This window comes from Cervus canadensis, chromosome X (genome assembly GCF_019320065.1).
Source record: "Cervus canadensis isolate Bull #8, Minnesota chromosome X, ASM1932006v1, whole genome shotgun sequence".
In the NCBI taxonomy this organism is placed as follows: Eukaryota; Metazoa; Chordata; class Mammalia; order Artiodactyla; family Cervidae; genus Cervus; species Cervus canadensis.
Window position 1 is genome coordinate 6992671 of NC_057419.1, and position 25757 is coordinate 7018427.

General features: G+C 42.8%; 1 long non-coding RNA gene across 1 annotated transcript; it reads left to right on the top strand.

The window, feature by feature from the left end:
- Positions 1–17253: 17253 nt before the first annotated feature.
- LOC122434386 lies at positions 17254–23903 on the top strand. Its single transcript, XR_006267361.1, has 3 exons — positions 17254–17263; positions 20280–20294; positions 23787–23903. It is a non-coding gene; the product is annotated as an uncharacterized LOC122434386 (long non-coding RNA).
- Positions 23904–25757: the final 1854 nt, after the last annotated feature.

The following is a 25757-nucleotide window of genomic DNA, read 5'->3' on the forward strand; positions in this document are numbered from 1 at the left end:
GGAAGCAAATATTACAAATATACTTTCGGGTCAAAGCCATCACAGAAATCTTGGGGAAACGTTAAAGGCGATTTCTCTCTTCACGCGTGTGGTGAATGTCGGGGATCACAATTAATGCCATTACAAATACTTCCAGCGTCCCCCGCGTGAGGCTCCGGGTTCTATTTTGAGCCATCTGATGGACAAGCCAGTAATTGCATTGGACACGGGCTTTCAATCAACTCGCCGGCAAGCTGTGCACGAATGATTTTCGGAGACCACGATAATTAATCATTGACTTTCCTAGAAGATAATGCTCCCGACAGCCTGCAGGAGACACCTAAGTATGTGTCCACCTCCTCCGGGGGAGGTGTAGTTACTCCCAGGGCAAAAACCTGTAACTGCATCCTGCTGAATGTTACAAGTGTGACCTGTCAAACTCTTCCCCTCAAGGTAACTTTTCTTTGGCCCTTGGAGGAGAGTCTGATTAATTACTGTCATCACGTTTCTTCTGGACTCCATCCTCACCATGCAGGGAGAATCCGTCCGGGGAATCCTAGTCACACTTAAAAAAAAGAAATTCAGATTTCATTTTCCCAGGATCATTTTTAGCATTCAACTTATTACAAATTCTTCAGAGTAGATGAAAGATACTGGTTAAGGCTTCCCTGATAGCTCAGCTGGCTTCTCTGGTAGCTCAGTCAGTAAAAAAAAAAAGCTGCCTGCAATGCAGGAGACCCTGGTTTGATTCCTGGGTCAGGAAGATCCCCTGGAGAAGAGATAGGCTACCCACTCCAGTATTCTTGGGCTTTCCTGGTGGCTCAGCTGGTAAAGAATCCGCCTGCAATGTGGGAGACCTGGTTTGATCCCTGGGTTGGGAAGATGCCCTGGAGAATCCCATGGACTGTACAGTCCAGGGGGTCGCAAAGAGTCAGACCCGACTGAGTGACTTTCAGTGAGGCAGCAGTGATGTTTGACAATGATGTAGCAGTGAGAACCGTTCTGGATTCTGGGTACTGTGGGGATGGGAGAGCTGGGTCAGGGTAAGGCCAGAAGATGAATGAAAAGCAGGACCCGAAGTGACGCCGGGATAACCAGGATTTCCCAGTAAAATAAGACTATCCATGGGGACAGAGGGGAAAGCAGGATGTCAATTTCACCAGGAAACACGCACTTGTGGGAAAAAAAAAAAGCGTAAGGTGGAGAAGGGTATTTGTAGATGGATGTCAAGGACGTGATGTGGGTTAAATAGATTCCTCTTTGTGAACATTCATCTGCAAGCGTATCCACTTGGATCTCACTGAGGAGAGGGCTCTTGGCCTGATGTGGGTGACCTGCTCTCTCCGCCTGCGGGCTCTGAGGTCGTTTGTGGCTGTCGGCTTCAGGGAAGGATGGTGCTCCTTGCTCGGGAGTTTGCCATGGGTCAGGGTGCCTGGTGGGCGTTGTGTGCCTGCCAACCCGTGGGGCACCCTGTAAGCTTGATGTCCTCAGAGGGCTGCTTGGGGCGCCTTCAGGGGACTGTACCTCTGGGGAGAAGTCAGGTAGGTTGGGGTGGGAATGCAATCGTTAAATACACCGCAAAAGGAAGGCAGGCAGCCCAGGGAGGGCTTCGTCACTCAGTCGTGTCCGACTCTCTGCGACCCCTTGGGCTGTAGCCCGCCAGGCTCCTCTGTCTAAGGGATTCTCCAGGCAAGACTGGAGTGGGTTGTCATTCTCTTCTCCAGGGGATCTTCCCCACCCAGGGATCAAACCCGTGCCTCCGGCATCAGCAGATGGGTTCTTTACGGCTAGCACCACCAACAGCCCAGAGTGTTTCTTACCTTTTATTCTTGGCTCCTATTTGCGAAAAACCTTTATCCGTGCCCACCGAGATCCTTAAAAGAATCTTGCCTTCTAGATCACGCTGATTTGCCTAAATCACGGCAGGCTAAGAGTGAAGATTTAGTCTCTCCTTAAATCCTGCGGTATGGGTTGAAGTTGCACTAGTTGATGTATTAATATTTATTTTTATAAGTAAAAATTAGTATTTATAAATATGGATATATTTTATAACATATATGTTTATAATATAATGTTTTATAATGTAATGGTTATAATATACATTGTATAATGCACATTGTATATATGTACATATAACACTCTAGTGTTATATATGTGTTGTATATATTTAACACTGGAGTGTGTTTCCGTTTCCTCCTCCAGTGGATCTTCCCAACTCAGGGATCAAACCTGCGGCTTCTGCATTGGCAGGCATATTCTATACGACTGAGCCACCAGGCTAGCCCACTTGAAAGACTAGGACCTATGGATTGTCTGTATGTTGTTTAATTCTTCACAGTGAGTGAAGGTTGATTCCCTGACAATATGGTAGGGTTTTAAGCCATAAACAAACATAAACAACGTACAATATATACTGTATATAATTAGGTTGTAAAAGATGGTGTTTTATAATATAATTAATATGCTTTTATAAATAAATATTTGTATGTGAGCTAGTCGCTTAGCTGTGTCCAACTCTTTGTGAGTCCACGGGCTGTAGCCTACCAGACTACGTGGGATTCTCCAGGCCAAGAATATTGGAGTGGGTAGTCATTCCCTTCTCCCAGGGATCTTCCCCACTCGGGGATCAAAGTCTGCATTGCAGGCAGATTCTTTACCGTCTCAGCCACCAGGGAAGCCTGCAAATATTTCTATAGTGAAGTTCTAACGCACAGTACCTGTGGCTGTGACCTTTGGAATGAGGACTTATTTAAACTCAGAGGTCATCGAGTTTAAACAAACAACCTCTGTGCATTAGGCTGGGTCCTGATCCCACAGGACTGGGGTCCTCAAAAGAAGAGGCGATCAGGATACAGACACACACAGAAGGATGATCACGTGAGGCCTCAGGGAGGAGATGGTCGTCCACACACCCAGGAGAGAGTCCAGCCTTGCCCACAACCGGATCTCAGATGCCAGCCTCCAGGAGACACATAAATCTCTACTGTTTAAGACCCCAGCCCTAGGAAACTAAGATACCTGGTGATTTCCTCTATAGGGTGACCCCCCATCTGTGTAGGAAAAAGATGACAGCCACAGACACATAACCTCATCCATACGAGCCCACCGCACACATCATTTTGGACTGTGGTGTCTTGCTCTTTAATAAGCCTCCTTCACCGTTAGGGAAAATAAACTGCCTTTTATGCTAGCAAAGAAATAGAGAAATATTTTTTCCCTGGAAATTCTTGCTTTAAAAAAACAACAACAAAAATGAACTGTGTTACTGGGGTTAAATGTTACAGTCTCAGAAGATAGAGACACAGTGTTTCAGAAGGTGGTATCACTGAAGGGAAAAAGTGAAGTGAAGGTGTTAGCGGCTCAGTCATGTCTGACTCTGCAAACCCTTGGACTGCAGCCCGCCAGGCTCCTCTGTCCGTGGGATTCTCCAGGCAGGAATACTGGAGTGGGTTGCCATTTCCTTCTCCGGTGGCTGGGCGGGGGGTGTCTTCCAGACCCAGGGATGGAACCCGAGTCTCTTCTGCATTGCAGGCAGATTCTTCACCATCAGAGTCACCAAGGAAGCCCACCTTTTCAGGGTTAAATGTTATAAATCCCAGGAGAGAGAGAGACACTTTGTTTCAGAAGGCAGGATCAATAAAACACCATAAATAGGAAGAATCCCACCCACTCCCCCATCCATTTCAGCCTCTGCTTTCTGCATCCTTTGACAGAATTTCAGCATCCTTTCAGGAGCTGGTAACAAGGGCCTGATTCACAAAGCACCGCAGGAAACAGCCTCTTTCTAATCCTCTAGACACAATGACTCAACGCCACCAGTGAATACAAATTAGCAGATGGAAGAGCTATCTTGAAAACTGCTACATTTAGCCACGACCTTCCTGCAGGGGTCACTCCTGCTCCCCAGAATCGCAGGGAAGTCTCAGGAAAACAATGTGAAATAGAGCTGCATTGCAACCCTGCAGTTTCTGGTGAAAATGAATGCTAAGTGCTAAGTCACTTCGGCTGTGTCTGACTCTGTGTGACCCTGGAGACTGTAGCCCGTCAGGCTTCTCCGTCTGTGGGATTCTCCAAGCTAGAATACTGGAGTGGGTTGCCATGCCCTCCTGCAGGGGATCTTCCCGACCCAGGGACCGAACCCGCATCTCTTACGTCTCCTGCATTGGCAGGAGGGGTCTTTACCACTAAGAGCCACGTGGGAAGCCCAACATTTAGAAGCCTGATTGAGAATGTGATGTCAGTCTCCACGGTAGAGATCTACTCGAAGCTGTTAAATCAAATGGGTATTAAAGGAAAACTCTTTGCCCTTTCTGATTTTATTCATGAAGCCTCCCTCCCCCTACACCCTGCTTTTTTTTTTTTTTTTTTTTTTAGGAAATCATAAATTAAATGCATTCACGCTGATGACAATAGCATTGGTTTAATGTGATGGAGACGGGAATGGCAACCCGCCCCAGTATCCTTGCCTGGAGAATCCCCGTGGACAGAGGAGCCTGGTGGGCTACAGTCCATGGGGTTGCACAGAGTTGGACATGACTGAGTGACTTACCCTTTAAATGTGAACACGTCCACACGGGAGCTCTCTGGCAGGCGTGCTTACCAGTGCTGAAAAACATCGCCAGCCGCTAATAACAAACAAAGTAGGTACAAAGGGGATTGTCCATCGGGAAGTGAAAATCAAACAAGGAGACAGAAACATGCAGAAGGCGTGGGGAGGTTCTGAAACGCAATGCAAATTTCCAAAATGAGAAAGAAAACGGGAAGACGCCCTGCATTTACAAATGGTTTTTTTTTTTTTAAAGTTCAAAATGAATTCTTCTCTACTTAAATATTCCACGAACACGATGATTTTACATCACTGAATCCACCTTCTGCATGTTTATTGTGTTCACATTTTTCATTTCAATTATCTAGAATTTATTTCCTTGCGGAGGAGAGATGTTCTGAAATGTGAGTGTTACTGACTCAGGGTTGCCATTTCTTTCTACAGGGCTTCTTGACCCAGGGATGGAACCCGGGTCTCTTACATTGCAGACAGATTCTTTTCTGTATCAGCCACCAGGCAAGACCCTAATAGCTGATGGGATAGTATAAACCTAACTTTTAGGTGCAATGATAGAGCGGTCTGCTACTTGCCTTGTTACAGAGGTCTCGAATTGGACCGCAAATACCTTTGAGATACGCCTTTATGCCTCTTAGAGGTAAACTCGATCATGTAGAACAGAAAAAGATTCAAGACCCGGCAGGGTCAATTTTTCAATGTCTGTCATCCAAAGGAAAATTTCCAGCCAGGAGAAGCAGTTGGAAAGTAAAACTTATAAAGCAAAGAATAAAATAAAGACATCAACATGGACCCACAAATGACCCGGAGGGAACAATACACAGACAGTGATTTTAAGGAGTTACTATAACTGCATTTAGTATGTCCACCAAGTTAGAGATATGTAAGTCATAAAAAGATCCAAATTAAGCATCTCGATGTGAGAACTATACTCTGTGAAATGACAAATTCGTTGAATGGAGTTAACAGTTGATTAGACTTGACGGGACAAATGACTTGTGAAATTGATCACTAAATCATGTCTGATTCTTTGCAACCCCATGGACTGCAGCCCACCAGGCTCCTCTGTCCATGGGGTTCTCCAGGCAAGAGTACTGGAGTGGGTTGCCATTTTCTCCTCCAGGGATCTTCTCAACCCAGGGATCAAACCCAGGTCTCTTGCATTGCAGGCAGACTGTTTACTGTCTGAGACACCTGGGAAGCCCTTGAACTAGAGACATGACAAAAAAAACTCTACAAATTAAAACCCAAACAAAAGAGATTTTTAAAAATTCATAGAACTTCTGGGAGAAAATGTTAAACACCTGAATATGCATGCAATTGAATTTTCTGTTAAACGGGATCACACACACACACAAAATAAATAAAGAAATAAAGAGAAGTCACTTTCCATATTGGATGTAAGTTTACAACAGTAAGTTCCAAGAAGCTCAGTCCATGCTAAGCACAAAAATTATGAATTAAACTGTGGCGTATCAAAATTATAAGATGGTGCTAAAGCAGTATTTAGGGAAATTTTCATAGCAATCCATAAGGGAATTGCTGAAAAGTAATGATGAAGAGAAAGCTTGAGAACATTAACAGATGAAAGTTAGCTTAACCACCATAAGGGAAAGAGAAAGATTAATTCAAGTATCTTCTGAGAAGCTTTGCAAGGAAGAAGACAACGGCGTACCACCTTTAAGGTACTAAAGGGAGAAAAGTCAATAAAGATTCAAAAAGATACACGCACCCCAATCTTCACAGCAGCATTATTTACCATAGCTAGATCATGGAAGGAAGCTAGATGTCCATCGACAGATGAATGGATAAAGAAGTTGAGGCACATAGATGTGATGGAATATTACTTGGCCATGAAAAAGGATGAAACAATGCCATTTGCAGCAACATGGATGGAGCTAGACATTGTCATATTGAGTGAAGTAAGTCAGGCAGAAGGACAAATATCATATGACATCACTTACATGTGGAATCTAAAATACGATACAGCGAACTTACTCAAAAAACAGAAAAAGACCCACACACATAGAAAACTGATAGTTAGCAAAGGGGAGGGATAAATTAGGAGTTTGGATTAGCAGATACAAACTACTATATATAAAATAAATAGCCAACATGGTCCAACTGAACAGCGCAGAGAATGCAATATTTTTCAGTAACCTATAAGGGAAAAAACTCTGAAAAATAATATGTATATACATCTGTGTGAATAACTGATGGCTTTGCTTTATACCTAAAACTAACACAGCATTGTAAATCAACTATACATTAACAAAAGTTTTAAAAATGACAGCTCAAGATATCATATAACAAAAATGTATTTAAAGATTGAAGATAATGTTGGAATTGTCAAACATAAAAGCACAGAAAGAATTCACAAGGACAGACTACACTGCAATTAATGTTAAGGGTACCCTTCAAGAGAAAGAAAATAGTATCAGGTGTGACACTGGAAATATGGATTTATACAATGGAATGAAGGAAATCAGTAGTTGGAACTACACTGAAAACACGTGAGATTTCTTTCTTATTTACATCTCTTTTAAAGATAATAGACTGCTTAAACAAATATTACAAAAATGTGAGAATTTACATACATGGTAAATATTTTTCTTATATTTCTCTCTCTTTAAAATAATTGATTCTTTAAGCAAATAAGATCTAGTAAATGAATTTAACATAAAATGCAAAATCAGTGGAACAGTAGCACAAAATTCAAGAGGAGAGAACACTGGGACACCGTGGAAATATTCTTAAACTGTGTGTGAAATCCATTGTCACTTAAACGTAGAGTGTCATAAGTGAATTATATTTACTATGAATTCTAAAGCAACCAGAAAAATGACAAAGTATTATAACTAACGAACTTGCAAAGGAAATAAAAGGGAATCATAAACAAAATGAATGCAAAAGAAAACAAAGAACAAATGAGACAAAGAATGAGACAAATAGCTATTTCAAACCTTGTTGTACTGATAATAGCAGTAAAGGCTTTATTTGCTCAGTCGTGTCTGACTCTTTGTGACCCCATGGACTATACGTAGCCCACCAGGCTCCTCTGTCTGTGGGGTTCTGCAGCCAACGATACTGGAATGGGTTGCCATGTCCTCCTCCAGGGCATCTTCCCGACCCAGGGACTGAACCTGCATCTCCTGTGTCTCCAGCACCGACAGACGGATTCCTTACTGTCTGAGCCAGCGGGGCTTCCCAATAGCAATAAATACAGTCAACTAACCACAGAATCTGCCAACTTGGACAAAAGGCAGGACTCCGCTGTATGGTATGGTGACAATTATTAATGGGTCTTAGTAAAACTCACTTTAAATATAAAGATGTAAGGAGGTTAAAAGTGACTTGATACAGAAAGGTTATACCATGCTACCTCAATTAAATGAAATCCGTTGTGGTTCTATGGTTCAGCTGATAAAGAATCCGCCTGCAATGCGGGAGACCTGGGTTTGATCCCTGAGTGGGGAAGATCCCCTGGAGAAGGGAGAGGCTACCCACTCCAGTATTCTGGCCTGGAGAATCCCACGGACTGTATAGTTCATGGGGTCACAAAGACTTGGACATGACTGAGTGACTTTTCACCTTCACTATACCCAACACATGTTTCACAGCAAAGACTACTACCAGTGATAAAGAGTTCCTTCTTGATAGTAAAAATGTCCATTCACTAAGATGATATAAGATACTAAATGCTTATGCATCTAGTGCGTGCGTGCCTGCTCTTTGCAATCCCATGACCTGTAGCCCACCAGGTTCCTCTGTCCATGGGATTCTCCAGGTAAGAATACTGGACTGGGTTGCCATGCCCTCCTCCAGGGGATCTTCCCGACCCAGGGATCAAACCCAGGTCTCTTATGTCTCCTGCATGGGCAGGTGGGTTCTTTACCCCTAGTTCCACCTGGGAAGTCAAAAAAGGAACATAGACAAATTTGAGGTTTGTCAATTTGAGAGGTGCATGCAGAGAGTAACATGGAAACTTGTATTACCATATGTGAAATAGACAGCCAATAGGAATTTGCAGCGTGTCTCAGGGAACTCAAACAGGGGCTCTGTCTCAGCCTAGAGGGGTGGGATGGGGTAGGATGGGGAGGGAAGTTCAAGAAGGAGGGGACATGGGTATACCTATGGCTGATTTATGCTGAGGTTTGATCAAAAACAGCAAAATTCTGGAAAGCAATTATGCTTCAGTGAAAAAACAAATTAAAAAAACTAAACACTGACAGATACGCATGGAAAGCCAGAGAAATTCACAATTTAACTTTAATTAATATAATCATGTTAACATGTAAGTAGTCCAGCATAACTGATAGAAAAAGGAAACAGAATCATTAGCAAAAATATAAGAGATTTGTTCAAGACTGTCAAGCAACTTGTCCTAATTATTATAATAATAGCCAAATTATAAATCAGCTATACAATTAAAAAAAAAAAATCCACATTCTTAAAAAAAACACAAAGAAAATGACAAAACCACTGCTTTGAGATTTTACCCACTGCATGTAATCTTAAAAGGCTAACTTGAAATTTTATTACCATTAAAAAAGAAAAACCAGCCAAATAGGCATCATTTTTAAGAGAATACATTTAGCATGTTAGATTATATTCTAGATGATAATACGTTCCTTAATAAATTTAAAATGACTCTGGTCATGCCTACAACTTTTTTTTCATTTTGATTTTGAAGGTCACATAGTAAAAAATAGAATTATAGTTGATTTAGTATTTTATTTTTAAAGAGAGATTTCTAAAACCTATTGGAAGAGGAAAGGGAAATATTAGTTACTTTTTAAATGAGTTTATCCTTGCTTATCTCTCCCTGTTTCCTTAATTTTTAAATTAATATTTATTGGAGTATAGTTGCTTTACCGTATTGTGCCAGTTTCAACTACACAGCAAAATGAATCAGTCATACATTCTATCTGAGTCTGTTCTTCATTCACTCAGTCATGTCCGAGTCTTTGCGACCCCATGGACCACAGCAGGCCAGGCTTCCCTGTCCATCACCAACTCCCGGAGTTTGCTCAGACTCATGTCCATTGAGTCACTGAGACTACATGTAATTTTATAGATTGAATACTTATCTTTTTAAAACTTACACTTAGTTATATAGTAAATAATTCTGAAACTGTATTTCCTTTTATGCTATAACTATAACGTGGTACCACCAAACAAAAATCCAGTGAAATGCATAGGGTGTTAAAGATTGCCAAATTTTGGCAGCCGAGAATTCCCTTCCTTAAGAAATCCGACCACGGTTTATTTTCCTTCTTCAGCTATAACATCCTGAGGAATTTTGTGTAAAATTTCAAGCATGACAAAAAACTGTCGGGAGCGCTGAAAATGATCAGACTTCAAAAGATCCTGAAAAGCAGCTTTACTCCAGTTTAAAGGAACCGACTTTGACCGTAGGGCACAGAGAATTGTGTATTAACAGAGCAGAGAAATTCGATACAAATACTGACATGAAGAACACAATGAGACAGAGGATGAAGAAAAGACAGGAGCAGCTGCATAAAGGATGACCAAATATATCTGTATATAACACATATATATGTTACTCTGTTGACAAAGGTCTATACAGTCAAAGCTGTGCTTTTTCCAGTAGTCATGTATGGATGTGAGAGTTGGACTATAAAGAAAGCTGAGCGTCAAAGAATTGATGCTTTTGAACTGTGGTGTTGGAGAAGACTCTTGAGAGTCCCTTGGACTGCAAGGAGATCCAACAAGTCCATCCTAGAGGAGATCAATCCTGGGTGTTCATTGGAAGGACTGATGCTGAAGCTGAAACTCCAATGCTTTGGCCACCTCATGCAAAGAGCTGACTCACTGGAAAAGACCCTGATGCTGGGAAAGACTGAAGGCAGGAGGAGAAGGGGATGACAGAGGATGAGATGGTTTGATGGCATTAGCGACTCAATGGACATGAGTTTGAGCAAGCTTCTGGCATTGGTGTGGGACAGGGAAGCCTGGCATGCTGCAGTCCATGGGGTTGCAAAGAGTTGGACACGACTGAGGAACTTAACAAGAACAGCATCACTAGTCACTACACCGAGTTGTGGACACTTCTGATATAAAAAGCCCCGTACAAGGAAAGGCGCAGAAATGATCCTCACATAGAAGGTCATTGGCCTGTGGGTCCAGCATTAGTCCTACGCTCTGGGGATTCAGTAGCCAACACGACCTGCACATCTTAGAGCTTGACGTCCTCTGGACTGTGAGAAGTAAAGCTGTCAGGAGGAATTAACTGTGGCATCTGGACCTTAGAGCAGAAAGAATACATCTTCCCTGCTGGTGACTGGGTTCAAGACTCTAAACTGAGAATGAAATAATGACGTGTGCTGCCAACCTGGATGGACCTAGACCTGATCCTTCTGAGTGAAGTTAGTCAGGCAGACAGAGAGAAATATCATATGATGTTCCTTATATGTGGAATTAAAAAAAAATACAAATGAACTTATTTGTGAAAGAGAAGCAGGCTCACGGACATGGAGAAGAGACTTCTGGAGGCCAAGGAGGCGGGGGGCAGAGAGGGATGGGGTAGGGATTTGCAATCAGCAGATTTAAGCTGTGTATAATGTCGTTGTTGTTCAGTCGCTCAGTCGTGTCTGACTCTCTGCGACCCCCGTGGACCACAGCACGCCAGGCTTCCCTGTCCTTCACCATCTCCTGGAGGGTCCTCAAGCTCCTGTCCATCGAGTCGGTGATGCCATCCCAGCACCTGTAACCATGCATAATAGTTTCCATCTGTAAATTCCAAGCTCCCGCTCAGTCCGTTGGGTGACTCACACAGTCATGAATCCACTGGCCCAATGCGGGAGATGCAGGAGGCTCCAGGTTCGATCCCTGGGTCGGGAAGATCCCCTGGAGAAGGAGATGGCAACCTAGTCCAGTGTTATTGCCTGTGAAATCCCATGGACAGAGGAGCCTGGAGGGCTAAGGTCCATGGGTTTGCAAAGAGTTGGACGTGACTGAGCAAGTAACCACACAACACCAACGATTATACATATGGTGGGTGAATATTAAGGTTTTGTTGTATAGCACAGAGAAATATTCAATATTCTCTGATAAACCACAGTGGAAGATAATATAAACAATAATTTATATCTGTGTAGCTGAATTGCTTGGCTCTACACCAGAAACTAACAGCATTGAAAAGCAACTTAAATAGGAATCAATTTTTAGAAACATGTAAAAGAAACGAAACACAGAACACACTTTTTTTTTTTTTCTAGATAATATTAACTAGATCATTCTCAAGGTATGCCACAACAGCAAAACCACGGCTTTCGTACCTGAGGCCATCTCATGTTTTCCTAAAATGCAATCTTACTTTCTGTCCATGTGGCAAATTATTTTTGTCAGCTCAATACAGACAAGAGTGTAGGTGTGAGCATTCCCTTAGCCTGGGTGGACTAAGACGGACCCACTGTGGATGCTGAGCAAGTGGACAAGCCTGAGAAAGAACTCTTGTTCCTAAAGCTATTTACTTCTAGATGCTTCTGTTTGCTTTCCCTTTCAGAACAAGAGTCATGTGTGAAAGTTTTACCAGACAATAAACATTTCAAAAAGTTATTTATTTATTTGCACACATTTCCCAACTGTTGGGTATGGAAAAGAAATTGTAGTGCTGGAGAAGACTCTTGGACAGCAAGGAGATCCAACCAGTCCATCCTAAAAGAAGCCAACCCTGAATACTCATTGGGAGGACTGATGTTGAAGCTGAAACTCCAATCCTTTGGTCACCTGATGCAAAGAGCCGACTCAGGGGAAAAGACCCTGTTGCTGGGAAAGACGGAAGGCGGGAGGAGAAGGGGACGGCAGAGGAGGAGATGGCTGGATGGTATCACTGACTTGATGGACACGAGTGTGAGCAAATTCCGGGAGACAGTGAAGGACAGGGTATTCTGGCAGGCTGTAGTACATGGAGTTGCAAAGAGTCGGACACAAGTTAGCAACAGATCAGCAGCGACAATATGGTTCCACAATCCCTTTTAAATTTTTCCTTTTTTTACATTTCAGATTGATGTGGCTTCTATTAAGCTTTGCCGGGGCCCCCATCACTTTGCCTGTCAAGACGTCAGCCACCTGTTAGAATGGATTTAGATGATGGTGGCTGGCTGACCTGCAGACGTCAGGCAATTAATCAGAAACATTCTTACTAACACAGGCAAGTAATTGAAACATCCCTGAAAAGTTGTAATCAATCTCCTCCCTTCTCAGAAAAGATCTGGATATTGAGTAAGTATGTCACCACCTCCAAAAGCTGAAAACATTTGGGTGAGGCTTATCTGCAAATTTTAGTTTACGTTATCTGCTTTTAGTCCCAGCTCTCAAACTTCCCTCTGCTTCCCCTTTTCCTCTCTCCCAAAGAAAGGTGGAAATAAAAAACAAGCATCAAAACAGGAAGAGAGATTTTTTTTCTTTTTAGAACAAACTAACCTAGCATTAATTTCTGAGGATCCATCGTTTGCAATGGAATTTTCCCCAAGGAAGAGGTAGAAATCCTAGTTTGCATTTAAAATAAAGCAGAAGAAGACCCAAACAGACATTTCTATAAAGAAGACAGATGGCCAAGAGGCATCTGAAAAGATGCTTATGGAAAAGATGCTTATCATCGAAACTATTGCTCAGGTGTTAAGTCGTCTCCGACTCTGTGTGACGCCATAGACGGCAGCCCACCAGGCTCCTCTGTCCTTGGGATTCTCCAGGCAAGAACACTGGAGTGGGTTGCCATTTTCTTCTCCTTGAGACCCCATGGATATAACTATAAGAGAAACGCAAATGAAAACCAGGATGAGGGATGTGAAAGTTGGACCATAAAGAAGGCTGAGTGCCCAAGAATTGATGCTTTCTGGCTGTGGTGCTGGAGAAGACTCTTGAGAGTCCCTTGACTGCAAGGAGATCAAACATGTCAAACCTAAAGGAAATCAGCTCTGAATATTCATTGGAAGGACGGATGCTGTAGCTGAAACTCCAGTACTTTGGCCACCTGATGGGAAGAACTGGCTCACTGGAAAAGACGCTGATGCTGGGAAAGATTGAAGGCAGGAGCAGAAGGGGACAACAGAGGATGAGATGGTTGCATGGCATCACCGACTCGATGGACATGAGTTTGAGTAAACTCCGGGAGTTGGTGACGGACAGGGAGGCCTGGCGTGCTGCAGTCCATGGGGTTGCAAAGAGTCAGACACGACTGAGTGACTCAACAACACACACACTTCCATAAATAAAATAGTCAACAAGGACCTACTGTATAGTACAGGGAACTCTGCTGAGTATTATTTAACAACCTAAATGGGAAAGAAATTGAAGAAAGAAGAGATACAGGTGTAAGTACAACTGAATCATTGTGTTGTACACCAGAAACACAACACCATAAATCAATTTAATCTAGTGCAAAATAAGAATAACCTTCAACTGCACTCCTGGGTTCAACCACACCACTGGGAAAGCACCCCGAGGACAGAATTTTAACCAAAATCTCAAGTCCAGCAAGATTATAGATGTCACGGGACCCTTTCTTTGTAAAAGGCAGTGAAGATGTAAAATGTATATCCACTTAAGAATGCCTATCTGTGCAACACAATTTCTTTGAGATAAAGAAGACCCTAAATAGGATTTTCAAAGATGTTTGAACTTGAGATGGGCGGTGGGTTGGTAAGAAGGTCATTGAATATATCCAGGTCATTCAATATTTTGTTGCACTCTTGTTGTTTTGGCCATGCGCCGAGACACATGGGATCTGAATCACGAACCAGGGATTGAACCTGTGCCCCGTGTAGTGGAAGCTCCAACTCTTAACCACTGGACCATCAGAAAAGTCCCTGAATACATGTTTTTTGTCCTTATCCTGGCTTTTGTTTGGGACAGTGGGCTGGGGATGGTAATTTCCTGGTTTACCGCGCTGTAACTGAATGAAATAACCAAGTAGATACAACCACACATAGCGCGCCGCGCAGGAGCAAATGAATGGGAAGCTTGCATGAGCCAGCTCTGATGAGGGACCAAGTTCTGTGTCCATGGGTACTGAGATAAACCCGACAGAACAGGTGGCCGGAAGGAGTAGGGAACGACATCCCTGGAGGACAAATGTCACAGAGGATGGCTGAGGTCCTCACAGTTATGCATGGTCTGTAAGCACGTGGTGTTTCTATGCGTGAGCGTGTGTGTGTGTGTGTGTTCGGGAGGTTAATGCTGCCATCTGTGGATACCTAGAAAGACAGAAGCATTGAAGATGACCATTAAAGAACGAGAGATTGCTTTCCTAACAACGATTTTCTGGGAGACAGAGTGCAAATTTTTTCAGTGCAAATGCTTGATGCAACATTTTGTTGACTGTCCTGACAGCCAAAATGATGAATGATTGGACTTTAGGAATTGAGGAATTTCCCTTGTCAACAAAAGAAATGCAGAGTTGGCCCTGCCCTAGGCCCGCAGTGTCGACACGACACGTGTTTATGTGGGTTGAATACTAAACTCTGTCACTTTGCTGAATCTTACTATTTTTCCACCTCTGTATATCTGTGGGGAAACTGGTTTCAGAAAATCAGAAAAAGTTTCCTAGTCGATGTTAAACGTATGGACATGGCTCTAAAAGAAAGCCCCAAACTAGATGTTTGGAATTTTTTTTTTTTTTAAAAGGTTTTTTCTTTCAAAGCCTTTTCCAGCCTATCATTTGGAAACCACATTCTGTTAACGGGATATTTAACTTGGGTGTTGGGGAACATTTCCTGATGTTGGTAGTTTCAAAATAATATGCACCTCCGGCTGATAAATTGAGAGCTAGCAAAGAGAGTCGCTGAGAGGTGTAGATGCGAAGTTTATTAAAATATTGTACAGTAATTAGCCTCCAATAAAATAATTAATAAAAAAAGGGGGGGGGGACAACGTAGAGGTTTCCCTGGTGGTCTAGTGATTCAGGACCCGCCTGCCAGTGCAGGGGACATGAATTCAGTCCATGGTGCCTGAAGACCCCACCTGCTACAACTACTGAGCCTTTGTTCTACAACTTCTGAAGCCCACTGGCCCAGAGCACGTGCTCTGCAACAAGAGAAGCCCCCAAAATGAGAAGCCTGAGCACCACAGCCAAAAATAAATAAATCTTAAGAAAGGAGGGTCGACTTCCTTAACAATCTAACTAGCAATTAGAAACCCCACTGATCAATATAGACTTTGGAAAGGCAGTGCATTGATGGGACTATCTCCATAAATTTTCTATAAATGAATGAAACCAGTTCAATCTTTCAACAAACTCCTGTGTTGAATATTTCACATGAACCTAGACTCTATTATAAAGATGAAGTTAAGTTGTAAAGGGAGAAGCAAATATCATACTTTAACACACATATTTATATATATATCAGCCTAGTCGTGTCCAACTCTTAGCAACCCCATGGACTACAGCACACAGGCTTCCCTGTCCATCACCAGCTCTCGGAGCTTGCTCAAACTCATGTCCATCAAGTCAGTGATACCATCCAACCATCTCATTCTCTGTGGCCCCTTCTCCTCTGGCCTTTGATTTTTCCCAGCATCACGGTCTTTTCCAGTGAGTCCATCATTGGCATGAGGTGGCCAAAGTGTTGGAGTTTCAGCTTCAGCATCAGTCCTTCCAAAGAATATTCAGGACTGATTTCCTTTAGGATGAACTGGTTGGGTCTCCTTGCGGTCCAAGGGAATCTTGACTACTGGAAAAACCATAGCCTTGACTTATATATATATATATATATGGAATCTATGAAAGTGGTACTGATGAACCTATTTGCAAGACAGGAATAGAGACATGGATGTAGACAGTAGACTTGTGGACACAAAAGGGTAAAGAGAAAGTATATATTTACACTGTGTGTGTCTGTGTTGCTCACTCATGTCTGACTCTCTGCAACCCCATGGACTGTAGCCCGCCAGGCTCCTCTGTCCGCGGGATTCTCCAGGCAAGAATACTGCAGTGGGTTGCCATTCCCTCCTCCTCCAGGGGATCTTCCCAACCCAGGGATCAAACCCAGGTCTCCTGCATTGCAGGCAGATTCTTTACCATCTGAGCCATCAGGGAAGCCCCTACACACTGCTATGTGCAAAAGAGACAGCTAGTGGGAAGCTGCTGTGTAGGCCAGGGAGCTCAGCTCGGGGCTCAGCGATGATCCAGAGGGGTGGGATGAGGTGTGAATCAAGAGGGAGGGGATCTATGTGTTGTGTGTGTTTGTGTGTATATATGTACATATGCACACAACACACACATATATAGTTATGACAGATTCATGATGTTGTACACCAGAAAGTAATGTAACATTGTAAATCAATTATCCTCCAATTAAAATTTCTTTTAAGGTAAGAAGAAGAAAAAAAAAGAATCACCAGGAACAGATGCTAAAAATTCAGCTTCTCCTTATCCTGAGCAATTGTCACCAGGGAAGAGGGAAGACTGCTGAGTGGGAAGACCTGAGCCTCTGCTAGAGTTGGGCTCAAAGATTTTACAGCATTTTATCCCCTGAAGGTGGTCTCCTTGCCTTGCTCAATCTCTATTCCTGGCAGCTCAGAGAATGTATTTTTTATATTCTATGTGCAGAAGCCTCCTGTGTCCACATCCCAAATAAGCTCTTCTAACTATGCTTTTCCTCTTCACTCTTCCCCAAAAGAGACGAATAAATAGCATTTTGTTGTTGTTGTTGTTTAAGAGGTATCTAATACTGGCACATTCACCCAGGAAAACTTTTTGTTTCAAACGCAAGCAAAACATTTGTAGTTGAGTTTGATGCAGTGCTAATATCCTTATGTCCAGAACTTTGAAAACATAATTTGCTGTGGCTGAAAAGAAATAAAAATGTTATCTCTTCTTTTGAGACGCAAGATTGCTTTTTTCCCTCTGATGTCTCTATTAATACTCAATATTATCAGTGGCCCTCTGTTTTCACAATTAAATGATGATGTAGGTGGAAAGGACCCTAATGCTGGGAAAGATTGAGGGCAGGAGGAGAAGGATTCTAGATAATCTACCTGAGTGCTGGATGTTTTGGAACACTTTCAGAGGGTAGAGAAAGGGTTGAGATGCCTTCTGCTTTGCAACTGTTAAGATAAGAAACATTAAATTCTGCAAACTGCAGACTTTTCATGTAATATCTCAGAGCCTTTTAAAAGGCAGCCTCGTATAGATGCTTTGGGGATAGTGAGAAACGGCATTGGTTTAAACTGTTTAAGTGAAAGTGAAAAAAACGTGTTAAATGTCTAAAACTGCAAATTACAAGTCTGAAAGCATATCTTATTGTATACTCATTTCTACTTGTGATCAAACAGACATCAGAAAGAGAGCAAAATAAATTAGCAACTCGGAGCAGAAAATGAGGTTTGATTTATGACATGAACACCATGTCTGGGCCCAGCCTGTAACTCCTAATTTTCTTTCAATTGAAATTGATTCTCTTTTCTCAAAGAGTGTAATTTGAAACACCTTTCAACCAATTACCCTGAAATGAAATTATTTAAAATGTCCATCAGACAAGGTGCATTTTAAAATAACGTACCTGGTGCGTTTGTTCATGAAGACCATAACAATTTTGGAAAATATCTACAGAATGACCAATATGTATTCAACAGAAACCTGTTCTAATTTAGGGTAAAAAAAAACAAGTACTATTGTTTGTGTTTCAAATGGCTTTCTATTTCTCCCAATTATCCAAGAGGCCTACCGTGTTACAGATAATTTCGGCAGATTCAATAAGATGTGATTGAACAGAAAGAAGTGGTCTTAAAAATTTATCAGAGGTAGAAAAAAAGATTTACCCTAAGCTGTTCTTCTCAAACATTAGTGTTTCTAGCCATTATCCAGTATTCTGGATCTTGTGTTTTAATCCATATCAGAATAAAGGAGACAAAGAGATGCTGCTGCTTGGAAGAAAAGCCATGACTAACTTAGACAGCGTATTAAAAAGCATAGACGTCACTTTGCCAACAAAGACCTGTACAGTCAAGGCTATGGTTTTTCCAGTCGTCATGTGTAGACATGGGACTCGGACCATAAAGAAGGGTGAGTGCCGAAGAATTCGATGCTTTTGAACTGTGCTGTTGAAGACTCCTGAGAATCCCTTGGACTGCAAGGAGATCCAACCAGTCCATCCTAAAGGAGATCAGCCCTGATGATTCACTGGAAGGACTGATGCTGAAGCTGAAACTCCAGTACTTTGGCCACCTGATGCCAAGAGCTGACTCATTGGAAAAGAGCCTGATGCTGGGAGGGATTGAAGGCGGGAGGAGAAGGGGACGACAGAGGATGAGATGGTTGGATGGCATCACCGACTCGATGGACATGAGTTTGAGTAAACTCCGGGAGTTGGTGATGGACAGGGAGGCCTGGCGTGCTGCAGTCCATGGGATTGCAGAGTCAGACATAACTTAGTGACATAACAACGATACCACATCGTCTAAGAAAGCAGAGAGACACAAACAAGAGCACTGGTGAAAATCAGGTACTGGAGAACAGGAGGAGGAGAAATGCATTCCACCTCAGTGGGACGATATAAACAAGGACAGTTTGGCTTCAATCTTGGAGGAAATGTTTGGAAGAAAAGATTTCACTGCGGTCCCTGTGGACAGAACCTCCCGGTTTAAATCTCTGAGGGTATCTGCTTGCATTAGACTATTGTCCCCCTCATAAAATCTGCCAATGTTTGTGTTTATGTTGGTGACCTGCCCTCAGATTTGAGTAAATAGCTCGCACCAATTCGACAGCGGCAGTTGTGGTCCCATAAATGAATAAATGCACACAGGTGAGTCAGGCAGAAAACCCCACATGCCCCATTAATTTGGACGAGCTGAGAAGTGCATAATGCTCGTAAGATTCAACCTTCATGGGGCACCTACAAGCTTCACAGGGGGGAAAAAGGGACCTGCCCCTCAGGAGTACTTTGGCTAACAGGAGTGGAGAGATTCCTTTAAGCTACTTTGCTGCAATATTCACTGTTATTGAGCTAACCATGTAAAGCAGGGGTCCCCAACTGCTAGGATCTAATGCCTGATGATCTGAGGCGGAGCTGATGTGATAATCATAGAAATTAAGTGCATGATCAATGTAGTGCATAGGTCCTCCCGAACCATCACCATTTCCGCCCACCCTGATCCGGAAAAGTCATCTTAAATGAAACCAGTCCCTATTGACAGAAAGGATGAGGACTGCTGATGGAAAGCAACCCATGGTCCAAAGGATTTTCCATCCAGAGGAACACAAGAAGGATTACAGGCAAACGTGATTCACTTCAGTCACTCAGTGGTGTCTGACTCTTTGCGACCCCAAGGACTGCAGCACGCTAGGCTTCCCTGTCCATGGGAGTCTCCAGTCAAGAATACTGGAGTGGGTTGCCATGTCCTCCTCCAGGGGATCTTCCCGACCCAGGGATTGAACCCATGTCTCTTATGTCCTCTGCACTGGCAGATGGATTCTTTACTGCTAATGCCAACTGGGAAGCCCTTAGACTTGCATGCCTACTTCTATAAATCCAAGTCTCTCCGTATGTCTGTTTCTAATTAGTGTCTACAGTTCTCTAGGTCTGACTGGAAGTGAAAGTTGCTCAGTCAAGTCCGACTTTTGTGACCCCATGGACGGCAGCATGTCAGGCTGCCCTGTCCATCACCAACTCTGGAGCTTGCTCAAACTCATGTCCATTGAGTCGCTGATGCCATCCAACCATCTCATCCTCTGTCGTCCCCTTCTCCTCCCGCCTTCAATCTTTCCCAGCATCAGGGTCTTCTCCAGTGAGTCAGTTCTTTGCATCAGGTGGCCAAAGTATTGGAGTTTCAGCTTCAGCATCAGTCCTTCCAATGAATATTCAGGACTGGTTTCCTTTAGAATCGACTGGTTTGATTTCATTGCAGTCCAAGGGGTTCTCAAGAGTCTTCTACAACACCACAGTTCAAATGCATCAATCAACACGACATAATCCCTTCATACTAAATACCAATAGTTAAGTTTCAGGTTAAAATTAAGAGTTGGTGCTTGAAAGATTTTGAGGAATGACCTCGAGGTCTCTTAGAATGTACAAAAAGCCCTCGCCTTAATTAAGAGAATCAATTTAAGTTTTGATCAACTTTAGATTAAATCTGCTTGCTCACAGAACTCTATTTGTAGGAAGAAATAGATCAATGTGGGGTAATTACACAGTGATTACTTTTATTAAAATATATCTAATCTATCCTTATAAAATCATATCTCAGCTTTCTGTTCTACCTGTACAGTTTAAACCAGAACCCCTGAACAGAATTCGGGTGGAGATAAAAATCTTGAGAAAATGGATACTATCCTTAATTTTTTGTAGAAATACTTTCACACCAACAAGTTTTTAGAAGCAAGGTGTAAAATGTTTGCCTTATGGAAAAAAAAAGAAACTAGAGACACCTAGATAGTCATGGTAAGACCAGCAGTCCTTGAGTGTAGAATAACATTTCGCTGTAAGATAGCATCAATTTTTAATAGCATTTTGCCATAATCTAGGTGGAAGCACAATGCATTTTTCATGCAGAGATGCTGCAAATAAATATCAGTCATGGTCTGTGACAGGACAAAGTGTGAGCACGCAGTCGGCAGAAAAAGGCGTGAAATGGACACCTTGTGTGCATTTTGTTGCATCTCTGGTTTATGGCACACATGCCATTTTATATCCCAACTTATGCGTAGGGGAAGACACAGCGGGTGAATTTAGTAAGAGTGCTGACTATTGCTGGCTAAGTGATGGGTAGGCATGTATCGTGATTTCCATGAGCATCTTTCCTCATGTATAAAAGGGAAATCAGGTAACGCGGATAAACACGCGCATTGCAGACCTCAGCGGCCAGGCTCGTATCTGGTCAAAGAAGGTGGAGGTGGACGAGATAGGTCCTCTCTGGGAAATGGGTCATCACGAACACTCCAAACTTTTATCCTCTGTGTGCATGCCACGTCGCTTCAGTCATCTCTGACTCTTTTGCACCCCTGTGGACTACAGCCCACCGGACGCCTCCGTCCATGGGATGCTCCAGGCAGGAATACTGGAGTGGGTTGCCATGCCCTCCTCCAGGGGATCTTCCCAACCCAGGGATCGAACCCACGTCTCTTGCCCTGGCAGGCGGATCTTTTACCACTGGAACCACCCAGTCATGAGGACTCAATCCTTCCTTGAGGTCTATTATATGGAGAGAGGATTCAGAGGACATGCAGGTAACGGACGGGACAAGCCAAGGAGGTTATTTGCTGTATTTGTCTTGGGACGTTTTCAGCAGATAAAGGTGGGAGCCAAGACTGCCCAATGCTCTGACCTGCTAAGTGCTTGAGTCACCTTGGTGTCAGGGGGTGAAGCAGAATCCTTTAACACATCTTGACATTCATCTCAACAGGGACAGACAGATGATTAGACAAAGAGATGTGTACATACCCAGACAAAGAGATGTGTACATAAGTGATAGATTAAAGTAGATACATAGACAAATAGATGCTAGATAGATGGCTGGATAGGTAGACACAATGGATAATGATACAAAGACAGATGACGGATGGATAGACAGACAGATATAGATATGTAGATACACAGAGAGATTGACAATAGATATTAGACAGACTTTGGCCACCTGATGCAAAGAGCCAACTCATTGGAAAAGACCATGATTCTGGGAAAGATTGAAGGCAGGAGGAGAAGGGGACAACAGAGAATGAGGTGGTTGGATGGCATCATTGACTCAATGGACATGAGTTTGAGCAAGCTCTGGGAGATGGTATAGGACAGGGAAATGTGGTGAGCTGCAGTCCACAGGAGTTGCAATGAGTCAGACAGGACTAGTCAACTGAACAATTAGACAGATGGCTATAAAGACACACAGAGAGAAAAATGATAGACGGATGGATAAATGCTGGACAAAAATGAAGAGATGACTGTGAGCTCGCTAGATCCTACTGATAGACAGAGAGAGCTAGATGATACACAGATGATAGATACATGATAGACAGATGATTAGACAGAGAGAGAAAAAGAGGGAGAATACCCAAAATTTACCATGCAAGTTTAGTGTAAAAAGTACTATCCCTTTCAGCACTATTGCTACACAATTTTTAGACAGTAACCCATCTTCTCGAAGTATAGTTTGTGAGTTTCACTGACTGTATTCTTTTGTGTAATTGCCGCTGAGATCAAGACATAAAAGCCTATAAACACCCTCCCAAGTTTCTGTAGCTCCTCTGAAGCCCGGCCATTTCTTATTCGTAGCCCCAGGGCTAGCATGCATCCATTCACTGTGTTTTTGTAGAATTTCAAGTAAATGGCTCTTGACATCTTGATTCTTTCACTTGGCATGGAGTTTATTGAAATTCATGTCTGGTGTTGCACTTACTAATGCTTTGTTCTTCTTGACTAATGAATACTATTCATGGTATGAATGGATAAAGAAGGTAAGCTGATCTGCTCAGTATTTGATGAATATTTGGTTCTTCCAACTTATCTTTTCTATTTTAAGCAAAGACGCGGTGAATTCATGTCAAAGTCCTGGTGTGGACACATGGTTTCATGTCTCTCATAATTGTGAGTGGAATTGCAGGATCGTGCAACGAGAATATGTCTAAATTTGACACAGTCCAACTGTTTTCGGCATGGGCAACACATATCATGAAGTGAAGTGAAGGTCCCTCAGTTGTGTCCGACTCTTTGCGACCCCATGGACTATACAGTCCATGGAATTCTCCAGGTCTGAATACTGGAGTGGGTAGCCTTTGCCTTCTCCAGGGGATCTCCCCAACCCAGGGATCGAACCGGGGTCTCCCGCATTGAAGGCGGATTCTTTACCAGCTCAGCCACCAGGGAAGCCGAAAACATATCATAAAATGTTCATTTCTTGAAATCTGACATTTTTAACACGTGATTACAACTGGTAGCAAACAGTAATAACATTATAGCTTTGCTGGTGTACGATTTTTTATTTTCTTAAATTCGAGTTTAATTACCCCCGGTGTGTGAACCTTCTTTATAACAAGTACACATGGTCTGTTAAATACCTGTCTAAGAATAGCTCTACATCCATGGTTCATTTTGTCCAGGACTGTAAAATTCCTTGGAATATTTGAGTCATATTTCACAGGGCAGTATCGCAAACACACTTCTTCAGTGAATGATATATCTACCTGACCACCTCATCATTGAAAAAAATTCAAAGTATATTGAATACATATTTTCAAGATAGGCTTCTCCAATTTACCCCATTTAAGATCACAGCATTTGAGCTTCCCTGGCAGCTCAGTGGCAAAGAAGTCACCTGCCAATGCAGGAGACACGGGTTCGATCCCTGGTCCGGGAAGATCCCACATGCCACGGACCAGCTAAGCCTGTGCATTACGACTGAGTCTACGCTCTAGAGCCTGGGAATAGCTACTACTGAATCCATGTACCTCAACTGCTGAAGCCAGCACGCCCTAGAGTCTGTGCTCCTCAACTAGAGAAAAGCCTTCACAGCAACCAAGACCCAGTGCAGCCCAAAATAGATAAATTAATTTAAAAAAAAATCACAGCACATGTGTCAAAAGTACAGAAACTCAAAAACAATTGCTTCTGGAGTTCCTCTCTGTTTCCTCTCGATGCGATGTATAATAAATAATTTTGCATTGCAGAACGGATGACTAGTTCTCCACGCACTGATGTCTTCTCCATTTCTTTTTTTCCCTTCACAAGGCTGATCCTTTTCATTCATCATGAGTGTGAATAATACTCTCACTGACTGTTGTAAATCAGCGAGCAGGTACAAAATCTGCCCAGAAGGTTATTTATTTTTTTTAAAGGTGTCAGCTTCCTCTGTGAGATAATATAAAATGAAGCACCAACAAAATATGCGTTTGTTTTTTTTTTGGGGGTGGGGGTTATGTCTTTGCAGAAGGCAAAGTCTACTCTCCTTCAGAATGATTCTTCGATGAGAACTACTCCTTGGGGTCCAGCCCCACAATTTCGCGCAGTGCTCATTAATTGTCAGAATGTTTAACGATATATCCTGGTCTACTTAGATCCACTGAGTTAATGCTAAGCCCATGTTTATCATGACATACATGTTTGCTGGGTCTAACTGAGGACCGCACACGTTGTAAACCTGCTTTCAGAGGTGGCTGAAAGTATTCAAGTCGATAATCACATCTTTTTTAAAAAAAATAATAGACTTGCTTATTTATGGGTGTGCTGGGTCTTTGTCGTGATGTGGGTTTTCTCTACCTGTGGTGAGCGAGGGCTCTCTAGTTGGGGTGCATGGACTTTTCATTGGGGTGGCTTCTCTTGTTGCAGAACACGGGCTCAGGAGCTGTGTCAGATGGACTTCCTTGCTCCATGGCATTTTGCATCTTCTTTCTCTGACTGGAGATTGAACAAGTGTCCCCTGCACTGGCAGGTGGATTCTTTTCCACTAGACCACGGTGAAGACCCAATCACGATATCTTGCATTACAACAACTAGGGCATACTTGCCGCTTGCTTTTTGTCCCCAGCAAGAACTCAATTTTGGGGGGCTCCACAATCACTGCAGATGCTGACTGCAGCCATGAAATAAAGAGACGCTTACTCCTTGGAAGAAAAGTTACGACCAACCTAGACAGCATATTGAAAAGCAGAGACATAACTTTGCCGACAAAGGTCCATCTCTTCAAGGCTGTCATTTGTCCAGTGGTCACGTATGGATGTGAGAGTTGGACTATAAAGAAAGCTGAGCGCCGAAGAATTGATGCTTTTGTACTGTGGTGTTGGAGAAGACTCGAGACTCCTTTGGACTGCAAGGAGATCCAACCAGTCCATCCTAAAGGAAATCAGTCCTGAATGTTCATCAGAAAGACTGATGCTGAAGCTGAAACTCCAATAATTTGGCCACCTGATGCAAACAGCTGACTCATTTGAAAAGACCCTAATGCTGGGAAAGATTGAAGGCAGGAGAAGAAGGGGACGACAGAGGATGAGATGGTTGGATGCCATCACCGACTCAGTTTGAGTAAACTCTGGGAGATGGTGATGGACAGGGAGGCCTGGTGTGCTGCAGTCCATGGGGTCTCAAAGAGTTGGACACGACTGAGGGACCGAACTGAACTGAACTGAAGAATTCAATGTGAGGTTTTATATCGGTACTCAGAAAAACAAAAATGTTAAAAAAACTCTCTTCCTTTTGAAGGTAAATTACACTCTATTTATCATGCTGATTGAACAAATGAAATCAAATTGAGTCTTCTTTAGTCAAAAGGC